At 43.3% G+C, this 12,157-nt stretch overlaps 1 protein-coding gene across 4 annotated transcripts in view; it reads left to right on the top strand.

The window, feature by feature from the left end:
- AHNAK2 (AHNAK nucleoprotein 2) overlaps positions 1-12,157 on the top strand; it is a 75,710-nt gene that overhangs the window by 22,817 nt on the left and 40,736 nt on the right. Inside the window, exon 1 of one of the 4 annotated variants that reach the window (XM_083836735.1) lies at positions 7,366-7,441. The exons of the other annotated variants lie outside the window; for them this stretch is intronic. The gene's annotated coding sequence lies outside the window, so the exon portion shown is untranslated. Of the gene's footprint in view, positions 1-7,365; positions 7,442-12,157 lie in introns of those variants that run through there. 4 annotated transcript variants of the gene reach the window in all.

Raw genomic sequence — 12,157 nt, 5'->3', positions numbered from 1 at the left:
TTGGGGATGGCTGCCTTCCAACCTCCTATGCAGCGAGTGTTAAAGTCTTCTCAGGCAGACAGGGCAGTGGTAACTTCTAGCACTGATTTGCCAGGGATTTGGAGATGGCGCGTGTTTTATGCTTTTAATTGTCTTGGACGCTCAGTCTGCATTCACAGCTATGAGGTCAACGTGCCTCTGTTCGCTTTTGGCTGTACTTGAAGCTCATCACTGAAACAAAATCCAACTGCCTGTAATACATGGTCAGGGGAATAGCTGTGATCCGAGTTAACCTCCTGCTGACTTCAGTGGGTTCAGCGCCCGGAGCTCAGTGCGACGAGGCCGGGCTGGAGGCACCCTTCTCCAGGAGCAATGCTGGGAACTTCACTGCGGCTTTCCTTATCGTTCCCGGTGTCGTAGCAGGGGTAGGACCTATGGCATTGGGGCCATGCTGAGGTATCGTCTCTGTTGTAACACCACAGTTCCTTGGTGTGAACTTCTATAGTTGCACCGAGGGTTGGTTTTAATTTTCCTTCAGCTTTCTACTAGGAAGCCAGTTCATCCTATGGAAGTGTAAAACAACAAGGGATATACGTAAGGTTTTTTCTACGATCAGGAGACCTAAGTAATCAGAATATAAGCTAGATTATTACAAAGGTGTGACATTTACTGGCTTATATTCTGGATAAATATTTGGGGAAATAGATTTAATCTGTTTTCTACATCTAGGTATTGTCACATTCCAAAATGTTCCCAGCATCAGGGAGTAGAAAAATCAGGTTTCCACGTCTGGAAGAACACCTTGCCATGTGTCTGAGCGCCGTGCTGCATGTTCAGTCAATCCAGACCAGCCAGATACGAAAGGCCTCCCCACCAGCCCCTCTGCACCGCCACACTAAGACTAAGCAGGGGCAGGCAGGCTTTTACTTGCGGGCACTTTGCCACGTCCCTGAGCCCTTGTACACTAAAAAACTTTTCCTGACAACACCACCTGACAGCTGCTGCCTTTCCTGCTTCCCTTAGCTGCAACTAGCAATCAACCAGCAGGCGATGCCCTCCAACGCCAGGCGGTGGAGCAGTGCCCTGAGCTCATTTCTGAGCTAAGACCAGACCCTGCCAGCAAGAGGCTGCCATCTCCACGCAGTTGACAGAGATCAGGACAACCTTCTTGTTTCAAGGAGGAATCTTCAGATGACCTGCAGCTAGGGAAACTTGCTAAATCCATGTGTTCACTAATGCGCTTGGGATTTCAAGGTTGAGGCAGGAATTCATTATTTTATAGTGGGGAACAAAGCTTCATGCTAGGAGAGGACCTTTCACATGCTAAATACTTCTTGCTAACATTTTTACATTCTGAAAGGAGGCTGTAGGTAGCTAAATATCTGGAAGCAACTGCTGCGTTACGGCAGAGCATATAGTTTGCTGTCAGATAAGGGGAGGCCACAGGTTCACCATCTAAATTTGGCCAACCACACAGTCCAAAGAATCTGGAACGAGTTAAAATACTTAAAGGTTCTTGTGGCACAGAAGTAATAAGCCAAGGTGGCCATGGGAGGACCCATCTGCTCCCACGGCATGGGGACAGCAGCTCTGCAGGGAGCCAGTCCCAGGTTGTGGGAACAGCCCAAATCCCAGCGAAATTCCACGGAGCAGGAATGCAAGCGCCTGAAGAAGAGCAGGCACCAAGCCTGTCCACTTCATCTGCCCAATAAAGATAGCAGAGCCTTCAGAGGGCAAAGTTATCTGTTTTTCAAAAACACAAACAAGGAGATAAGGTTTATATGATTTCCAAGCCCACTGATAATTTTTGAGACTCCAAAGTCATAGTAACTGTTCTTCACTGCTGGGCAAATGTTATTTCTGCTCTGTAGTTAAGAGAACAAACACCACTTGATTTTGATAGCAGTGGACTGTGTCTGCTATTTGCAGAGTCAGGGGAGCAGCTGTTATCCTCGCAGCCATCTGATTTTAAATACCTTTCTACCTGCCCAGTGACCTCTCAGCTCCCCCTCCTTGACAAGTGCTATGTTTGCAGCTCAGCCTCCCAGCACCAAAAAGCAAAGGTGCAAACTGCATGCCTTTCTTCCCATTTCTGCAGCAAGTCCTAGCTAACTAGCCTTATAAACTACTATTAGTGCAAAATCTCCCACTGTGCAGTGAGTCCTGGATGCTCACACATTTTACCAGCCCAATCATCCCTGTTTTTCCTAAGTATCCTCATACTTCAGCCCTAGAAAGCTAATGCCATTCAGCTTTCCACAGGCCACCTCTCCCCTTGCTTGCTGTGTGGTTTGCCCCAGCACTCAGACTTTTGATTCTCAGTCAGTCATAACTCTACTTGTCCCTCAAAATAAGTGCACGCAAGAACTTTTCTTTTCCCTGACTCACGTCATTCTCGTTTTAGTCCAAAGATCCACCTTTAGCAGAATTATTTGTAGGAGTGAATTCAACAATTGAAATTTTAGCTTGAAGGAGAAGCTCAAAGGACATGCTTGCAAGAGTGAAAACTAGGATTTGGTGGAAAATGGGGTAGTAACTCCTCTACATAGCAAGAATTACTTTAAATGTTGTTGGCATTATATTCTGAAGGGAAAAAAGGTCTAAGTGGTATTAGTCATTTTTATTTTGAAAAGTAGTTAGAAAACAGCATTTGATGAACCTCAAAGAGGTTTACAGCTCACCCTCAGGTCAAAAAAGTGTCGAAAAGTTTGTTTTTTTGACTGTTTGTTTGAAATATCTGTGTGCTTGTCAGAAGGCGTATGAGTTGGAGAGCTGTGAAAGTATCACGAGAAAGCTAGTGGTTTTGATCACTGATATTTCCTGGTGTGAGCTGAGCTTTCCCTATTCCTGCTTCTAAAATCAGCTGAAAGGAGAAAACGTAAAAGAATGCAAAAATGTCATTAAACATTCCTCAAATATTTTCATATATGCCAGAGTGGATCTGATTTATGTTTTAGTGAAAGGTTGCATTGATTTTTACATGAACTGTGTTCTCGCACTCCTTAAGGTTGACTTTTTCACATAATGGGCTTGATTATGAGAAAAAATTACTTGCGCAACACACAGCTCAGACAACTCAGCGGCTAATTAAAGTAACCAGTTAGTCAGAGCCCGTTTAGGAGGCAAACTGGGCATTTCCCCATGAGAATGACTACATGTAGGTTTTATATTCATGGTGATGGATGACTACAAAGGTAAATAATGCATGCAGTTGTGAGGATAACTTACTCATCATGCTTCCTATGAACAGACTGCTGGGGTGGTTGTGAAGGGCAATATTGTCATAGGCTTTGCTATTGCTCCCTGCTTTTGGGGCAAGTGTTGGACTAGAAAATTATTGACTCTCTAAGTGGTGTAAAACAGACTTTTGAAAGTATTTACAAGGGGACATTTCAGTTACTTCAGAGATTTACAGAGCTGGATGGAAGCAGAACCCCCACAGACCTGTTATGAAAGGAACACATTTATTAATGGTACCATGATCTAAATCTATATTTGGATTGTATGTCCTCAGTGGATTTAACAACTGCTTCAGTCGGCCTAGCAGGAATCTGTGAATGAAACGGGTTGGGTAGAGATAGCAGGAGAAATCATATTTTTCTTTTTAAAAATATCCTTCCTCGGAGATTAAAGAGAAGCCTTTGTATAACTGTACTGCATTATGCCAGGAAAGTTCATCACAGAGATTAAGGCATTAATTGCATAATTATAATGTATACACGGTATGCTTCGCCAACAAAGATATAAGCCTTACTCTTTCCAAATAAACCTTAGAGTCCAGAGAATAAACACAGCACTTGCAAATTACCCCGAGAATTAATGTAATCTCCTAAATATCCCAGCTTGTTTCTTAGAAAGAAAACAGGGTGCTCGGTCCATGTGATAACAGATCATCCCTGAGTCTCGTGGTGAGATCACAAGCAAACTTTCCACAGCACGCTTGCCCTGGAGCTCTCCCTTGTGCTTCCTCCTCAAAAAAAATCCTACCTTTTTTTTTTTTTTTTTTTCCCTACTCTCAGTTTCTGGAGCTTTTTCAGATTATTCAGAAAATTCATACAGTACCAACAAAGGAAGCTTGTGACAGGCACTCCTTAAGGTCCTTTGCAGGCAGACATCTGCAGAGTCAGTCTGCCTGGTGGAGGCAGCAATGAGAGGAGACAGCCCAGCAAAAAGACACAGCCCACCACCAGTGCCCCAGCACGACCAGCTAAGGGTGCCTGCAAGCCTTTCATGCTGTAGGGATGGAGGCAATGACAACTCCGGAGCAGGGACAGAAGCAAAAGGCAGGGAAAGAAACCCAGCAGTTCTGGAGAAGAGGTATAAAACGCCACGAAAATGAGCGTTTTGTCCTTCCCATGAATCCTTCTCTTTTAAATGCCTGATAAGTGATGGAGAGGGAAGGAAAGCCATCATCCTCTAATCCAAAACAGGAGCTGGCTGTCACCCCAGCACAAGCAGGCCATGCTAACTCCTCTGCTAGGTCTGTTCCTGTGAGGAGACGGAGATGGACTGTGATAAGGTTTTGGCTCTTGGACACAGCTGAAAATACGTGCTTGGCCAGCCAGGGCCTGCACGCTCAGGCGAAGGGAGCTGGGAATTGCCAAGCTGGAGCAGTTCCTTAACCTGGCTGCAGGAGCTTTGAGGAGGGAGAAGGACTGACACTTCTCTGCAGAGGCTTTGCAAGGAAACACCTCTGGGATGAAGGCAGAGCCAAATCTGACAAACTTGCTATTGTTTCACAAAAATGCCACAAATCCAGCCTCGTTTGTCAAGATTTATTCCTGTCGTTTGTTGTTGCTGCAGCCTGACGGCAGGTTAAGGTTCACGCCACGTTAAGTTACACACAGCCACCCACCAGGACGTGCCCCTTGCAAGCTTTGTGTCCAGCTGGTCAAGCGAAACAGGGGTGGCAGGAATGAGGAAATAGTGGAAGAATAGTCTTACAGAGAAAGAAGGCAGGCTCTTTTGGGCTGTGTTTTGGTCTGTCTCATTGTCTAGAAGATCCCAGAAATTCTGCCGTAATAAATCCCTGCTGGTTGGAGCAAAGCTGTGGACGCAGTTATCCAGCACGTGGGTGCATGCAAAGTGCTCGAGGCAGCAGCACACTGTGCGTCTGAGCGTGAGCACGGTGATCTTGGTACGTGTGGGCAGTCCTGCCGCTGTCCTGCAGAGGGGCAGAGACCTGTGCTTGCAGACCCGAATGCAAAATCCTGCTGTGAAAACGTGGCTTTGCTTTCTAGTCAGGAAAAAAAGAGGGAGTCCTGCAAAGAGAAGTTTAGCATTTTAGGCAACCTGCAGCTGCTAACGTTTTTCTTCCCACTGTCATACCCCTCGGTGTTTGGAGGAGAGGTAGATACAACATATAACGCCCCATTTCTGTGCAGCTCCTCCACCATCCCCACCGGCAGAGTTACGGCAACAGCAACACAACACCTACAGCTCCCAGCAGAAGTTTTATGATGACAGGCAGGAAAACGGAGTGGCTTTTGCCTTAGGGGGTGAAAAAACAAGTAAGAGTGAGTTCACCTGCTCAGAGACCTGGACTCACGTAGGGCTGACAGCAGTAAGGATGTTCTGCTGACAGGACGTGACTTATTCCCATGGAAAAGAGATTCCATTGCTTTTGGAAAATACATGGAAGCGGCCCTCCACAGACACCACAGAGTAGTTCAATGAGCAATTATTATATATTTGGAAACTGTTAAAAAAATAAATTGACGGAAAATTAATACAAATTAACCACCAGTCTTTAGGCAGAGCTCAGTGGGTTCAGTGCAAGAATCATCCTGTCAGACCCTCCTACCTTTCAATGCAGTACAGAGGTACAGAGCCTTGTTTTAAATCTATACTTAGAAAAATCATGATGCAGCTTTTTTTTTTTTTTTTTAGTGGTAGATCAGTCTATCCACTGGCTGAGTTGCAACAATAGCATTTTTGCAATTAGTGGTTCTTTGCAAAACCATGAAATATATATATATACAATGCATATCTGTATCAAAGTAATATGTGCTTAGATGAGTTTTGCACTGATAGGCTAGTTGGCAGAGAAATCACTTTTAGTTGTCCATTAGGGGCTGGATTCAATAGAAATGTTGGCTAACTTCACCGCAAGCCTTGGAAACCATCAGAGTATTCAAGACTTAGGCAGTCAGATGCCTGCTTTAATTTCTATTGACAAAGGAAGAGGAGGGATGAGTAAATGTAAAACATTTCCTTTCAGCATTGAGCTGAGAGAGGCAGCGTGGTGCAGGGAGGAGGTGGAATCCAGGACATCTGGGTTGTGTTTGCTGCTGGCCCTGCTGCCAGCTTGCTTTCTGACTTTTTTCAAGTTGCTTTTTTTGCTTTGCTACCTCACTTTCTGTGAGGCAGGGAGAGCTCGCCCGCTTTCACACAGTGCTCTGGGCAGGTGCAGGGACTTTCTTGGTGACCATGACCTGAGCTGGCACATCCACACACATATCAGGCAATGCTGTCTGCGTGATCGGTATCCCAAAGTGTGCAGGAGGGGTAGCTATGCTCTTGGAGACCCCAAAGTGCTCACTACACAGCACTGCACCTGCATAAACACCTACCCATAGGTACTAGAAACCAGTGCCTTTGTTACTACAGATGGGAAAGTCATTCAGGGAATGAGGTTTGCAGCCTCCTTCACATACACTTATGATCCCTTATCTTATTTACTACACTGGTCCCAGGGAAGGGCACTTGCTTTTGGGATAAGGCACAGGAATTGGGGGAGCTGTTTTGAAACGGTCTCCATATGATGCTTCCAGTGGTGAAAACTGTTTCCAGGTTCCCAAGGTCATGGAAAGCCTGACAACTTTTTTTCCCTTCTATAAGGTGCATTTTCAGCTAAACGTTAAGAACTAAAAAAGCATGTGAAAGCAAAAAAGAGAGTCAAATGTCCTGCTGCAGCAGTTGCTGGTAGTCCAGAAGTGATACTTAGGCTATAGCTGAAATATTATTTGACTTGGTTTTTGCTTTGTGCAATGCTGATGTCTCATGCTACTTGCTGACTACATAGATTGAACTCATGGCTAAACTACAGAATGCTTGCATTTTTTTTCTGCAAGTATTTACTCTTACAAAGATGGAGTCTCGATCACTGTGTGCAACGCTGTGTACTCAGCTGGATAGCACGAGATGGGATCCAAGCTGATCTCGGGCTGTATCAGCCTGAATTACACGATGAACATGATGCAGCATGCCTTTTATCGGTTTCATTGAGGCCCATGGATGTTGTGCTTGAGTATGCGCAGAACGAAATCTGAGTAATTCAAGACTTGATCCTGTGGTACTAAATGAACAGGAGGTATCATCTGAGTCCTACAGATTTTTGTAGGCTTCCATTTACAATACTATCATGTTTACCCTACTGACAGGTCCAGACGGCTTTCATGAACACCCTCTTGGAAACAGCTGGAACTCCAGAGCTTGGTCAGGCCACCCTCCCCATAAAGCTGTATGTGATCTTACAACTCTCCACTGAGTGTTGGGAGAGATGACGGAAGAACTTGCCATGAATTGTGATAATCATGTCTTTACTCACAGCAAAATCTGTGAATAAATATGCAATATGCAGTCTAGAGCTAGTGTAATTCACATCAATAGAAAACACTGATCGTTTCTGTCTCTATTCACTATACAGCAATACTCCCCTTTATTTATTTATTTATTTATTTATTTATTTATTTACTTATTTATTTATTTATTTTTACCCATTAAAGAGGGAGGTTATTAAGAGTAATACACAACACTAATACAAACTTTGCCTGCCGTAGCGTAGCTTTGTTGTAAACTATCCTAGATTAGGAATCACTTTAACTATTGATTTTCCTTCCTCTGCAGGGTAGATAGGAGTTATTCTTCCCACGGTAACATTCTTGGCAACCTGAACCAGACAAGTCAGCTGGGGTGCAAGACCCCTGGGTTCAGCCTGTGGTTTGGTGGGCGGTGCAGTCCCATTGCCTCTGTGGGTGCTTCCCACTCCCCCTCCGTCCGCCCTCCTCTCCCTTCGGCTCTCCCCATTCGTTTGCCAAAAAGCGTGTTGGGATGGCATTGTTCTTCACTGTGTGTTTGTACAGCGTAATGAGGTGTCGGTCTTGGGACAGGTTCTTGGAAACTCCTGAAGCATAAATCATAATAGAAATTAATTACGTGAATACCAGTGTCTTAGGTGTCAAGGCAGAGCGTAAAAATGATTTTGAGTAAGGTGATCTGAATGTTTTGCAGTGTGATCCAAAGCTTTCCCAGACCTCAGAGGCTTAGATCCATCCCTTAACACCCAGCCAGGTCTTTCTGCAATGTACTCTGGTGCTGCACAGACAACTCTGCAATGTGAAATAAAAGCTCCATTTGAATCGCTGTGGGTTAAAGCCGGTTATTCCCACAGTTCCCATTTCCTAATGTTTTCCACTCTTGATGTTCTTCACTTTTAATGTTCATAGTAACTTGTGCCAAAAAAGGTGTTTCCTATCATGTTCTCCTCACATTGTGTTGTGAGGTTTTTTTTGATTCCATATTTTCAATCCCCAGAGAGCTAAGGTTAGTCATAAACATGCTTTTGGCTATCAGATTCATGTGTGGTTTGCTATAGCAACAAACAAAAGCATTAGTCAGAAGCTGGCATGAAGCTATAAACACATATTTTTTTGTGATATTACCCAGAGTTAGCTTAATTTATGTGGTACACTGCTGCCACACAACTGCATCTCAGTTAAACCATTATTGCTGAATATAAGCTTTATAGAAAATACAAATATATTACAGTGAAATAAGCAAATCTGTTAATTGATGTTGACATTTGAAGATCGCAAGCCCAATTCTGGTATTGCACTGGTGTAAATCCAGCTGCACTCCTTCAGAACGTGCATTTAGATCAGAGGACAAAATCTGAACCTAAATCTATTGAATACGAGGAAAATTATCATCAAGCAAATAAACAGCCGCTTTGCCATTTCTGCTCTCACCTCCATAATTTTACTGCAGCAAAACGATTAGAGGTAAGCATTATCAGATTGCGGGAGATGGTTTCAGCTCACTGCCAACACACTTGGAAATCATTATCTGCAGCATGGCAGGGAGAGCCAGGCTCAGCTGCAGATAATCTCCCTCCAGATGTGCCGAAGCAGCATGGGGAAGGTGCAGTTTGTGCAGAGCCAGTGTCTATCCGGCCGGCGTGGGGATGGGGAGGAGCTGGGGAGTTGGCTGGGTTTGTACAGCAGTCCCTGAAATCCCGCAGCCAGACAGCTACTAGTCCCCGAGCCAGCTTGTTTAAAGGTTGCCCCGAAGGGTCTGTAGGAGTGGTGATTATTGCCTAGGCAAAGCAGGCACATTCTTGTTAAGGCTTTATTCCAACCATTTGTCTTCTCTTTGCCGCACCTTTTCAGGAACATGAGCCCTCCTCTTTTCTGACAGCTGTATTTAATGCAAAACACATGCATGAAAAATGTGTTTTCCAGTATCCCTGGGCTGGCACTGCTCAGCAAGGAGAGCTGAAACTTCCTTAGAAACTGTTCAGATACTTTTTCAGACCCCTCTCCTCAGGCATGTGGCTGCAGAAGCGATTGTGACCCTCCCTGCTGCAGATGTCTGCAGAGTAACTAACTCATGAATAATATCCGCATGTGTCCAAGCGATAAGAGTAAAAAACCCCCCAGAGTCCTCTTGTACCTACACACAATGCTAATACCAGTCCAGAAGTTTTTAACTGGGCCAGTGACTCCGGCTGCAGAGGGTAAGCCTGCAGCAATGTGTACTTTGCATGTGCACATACACAGGCCCTCTGAGTATGGGCCTTCAAAGTCCAGGGATCGAGAACAGATCTAGCACAAAGTGTTGCCCAAGCTCTGTTCCAAAAAGGAAAGAGCTCTTTTCCCTAACTGAACCCATCAGCAGCAGAACACCTCCCAGGAGACACGAGATTTTAGCCCTGGCCCTGTCCACTGTGCTTGGCTTAGCATTGCTTGTCCTGGGTTCTGAGCACTTGAGATGCATGCCCTGGTGTCTTTTCAAAACCTTTTGAGATGATCTTACCATAGTAGATTTACCTGGTGTAGAAGTGTAAAAGGAATTTATTTATTTATTTTCAGTTAGCAGCTCCTGAAGTAGGACTGACTCCGGGCAATACATGGATTGTCTTTGCCCTTCTCCCATCCTTGCACAGTTGCATCATGCTGTGCATTGAAAGATGCCAAACACTTCATTTCTTTCAAAACAGGAGTGCTTTGGCTGCTTGTGTTCTTCAAAGATCAGCCCAAACACTTTGCTATTTCCTTTTCTCCCTTAGTCAAAAAGGGACAGACTTACATCAAAAGAGTGTTTAAAGGGTGATTAAGTGGTGTTCAGAGTACTTGTAATGAAAAAAAAACAAACCAAAACACAACATAAATTCTGCACTCAGAGTAGCAGTTGCAGAGTGCTGTCATATCCAACTCCAACAGCACAATATAAAGAAAATATTTCATTCATTGCTAAAATGTTATTGACATCCCTGTTTACAGAGGACTTTGTTACTGCAGTCATTAAAAATGCTGGAGTAAGATAGTGACGAAATTTTTTTTGTTTACAGTAAAGTGAAAATTATTCCACTTTGTGGTTTCAAGGCAGGAATCATTCTCCTTTTCTGGCATCACTGACTGTAAGCTGTATATGGTGATGGCGAGAGGATGACAAATGCAACTTTCTGGGAGAGAACAGCATCCTCTCTGTCATACATGATCAACTGCAGCTCACAGAAAGCAGAGAGTCCTCACGGGGGCTATTGGATGCGGCAGACTGCAAGAGAGCATAAGTAGTAAAACACCTGAATTTAAAATATGATTTGAAAGGTTGTGCAGAAAAACCTAGTGAGGGACTGAGGGCCATCTTCAGATGCCTCCCATTCTAACATCCTGTACCCAAACTCTCCACAACTTTGCAAATCGGAGTGGTCATTGGCATTCTGCAAAGTGAGGACAAGCCACTGGATTGTCCTCTTGTTGCACAGATGTAAGAGACTCCAAAGAATCCAACTGAGAGAAGAATCAGCTCCACCTACTTGCAGTAGATCTCAAAGACTGTAACCAAAGCTCTAGGGTCTTCCTTTTCCTTATACCAGCTTCGTATTGGTGCAAGGCTGCTGGTTCAATTGCATTCAAAATGTAATTTAATCTCCTTTATAATGTTAGTCTGAATCTAGAAAAGCTATTCATCAAAAAAAATAATAACAATTAACATGTGCCTTCAAAAAGAACACATCCTGTTTTAACTCAATTAAAATATATTTAACCTATGTGTAAGTAGACCATTATGATAAAGAAATAATTACTCATTTCCATAAGATATCATTATTTTCTTATTACAGAAGGTCTCTGAATGTTTGCAACTGTTACGAATCAGCCGTAGGGGTGATAATCAAACTCAAGAAATAGTTTTCTTAGTGCTTTCAAACAGCTCCACCCTTCTCAGTTAATTCACCAGTTACTAAATGGATGAACCAAAGTACAGTTACTCGCTCACTATTTGAGTCTTAATCAAAAAGAAATCCAGAACTGTAGCAGTGAGTCTTTAAAAAATGTTTTCTCCCTGTCATTTTAACTAACCTCTGTGAAACATGAAACCGAAATCTACTTCCTTAACTAAATTGTGTTTTCCTCTAATCTATTAGGCAAGCATACTAATTTGTTATTTTTGGGCATCTCACTGGCTGGCTCGGTGGTGCTGAGGGGAAAAGTGAGCACTGAATCATTTAAAAATCATGCACAAAGATTCACATTTTTTTTTTTTCAACAATATAATGCAAAGAAAGCTTGTCATTTTCAGCTTCACCTTCTATAACTTGACCCACTTACAATTCTGATGTTTTTCACCCTCATATATTTGATTATTTCTAATTTCAAAGAGTACAGATTAAGTTCACAAATTTAATTTGTAAATGAGGAGTTATCAAACTGAAGCTTAGAATATACCGGGGCAAGATGGGATTCTGGTATACCTCTGCTAGGAAAAGTCTTTCAAAAAAGAGGTGAATACCAAGGAACCAAAACAAGGGGATAACATTTTTACAAAGAATTTGGTAGGTCACCTGTTTAATTCTTTTGAAATCTGACCTCTTTGGGCTGAAAACCCACTCTATAGTTGATTTTTTTTCAGACTTGAACTACATTGATGTGAACAGAACTATACTAATTAATTCATT

The sequence above is a fragment of the Anser anser genome (assembly GCF_964211835.1).
Source record: "Anser anser genome assembly, chromosome: 5".
Taxonomy (NCBI): domain Eukaryota; kingdom Metazoa; phylum Chordata; class Aves; order Anseriformes; family Anatidae; genus Anser; species Anser anser.
This window is presented reverse-complemented; position numbering and strand designations above follow the sequence as displayed.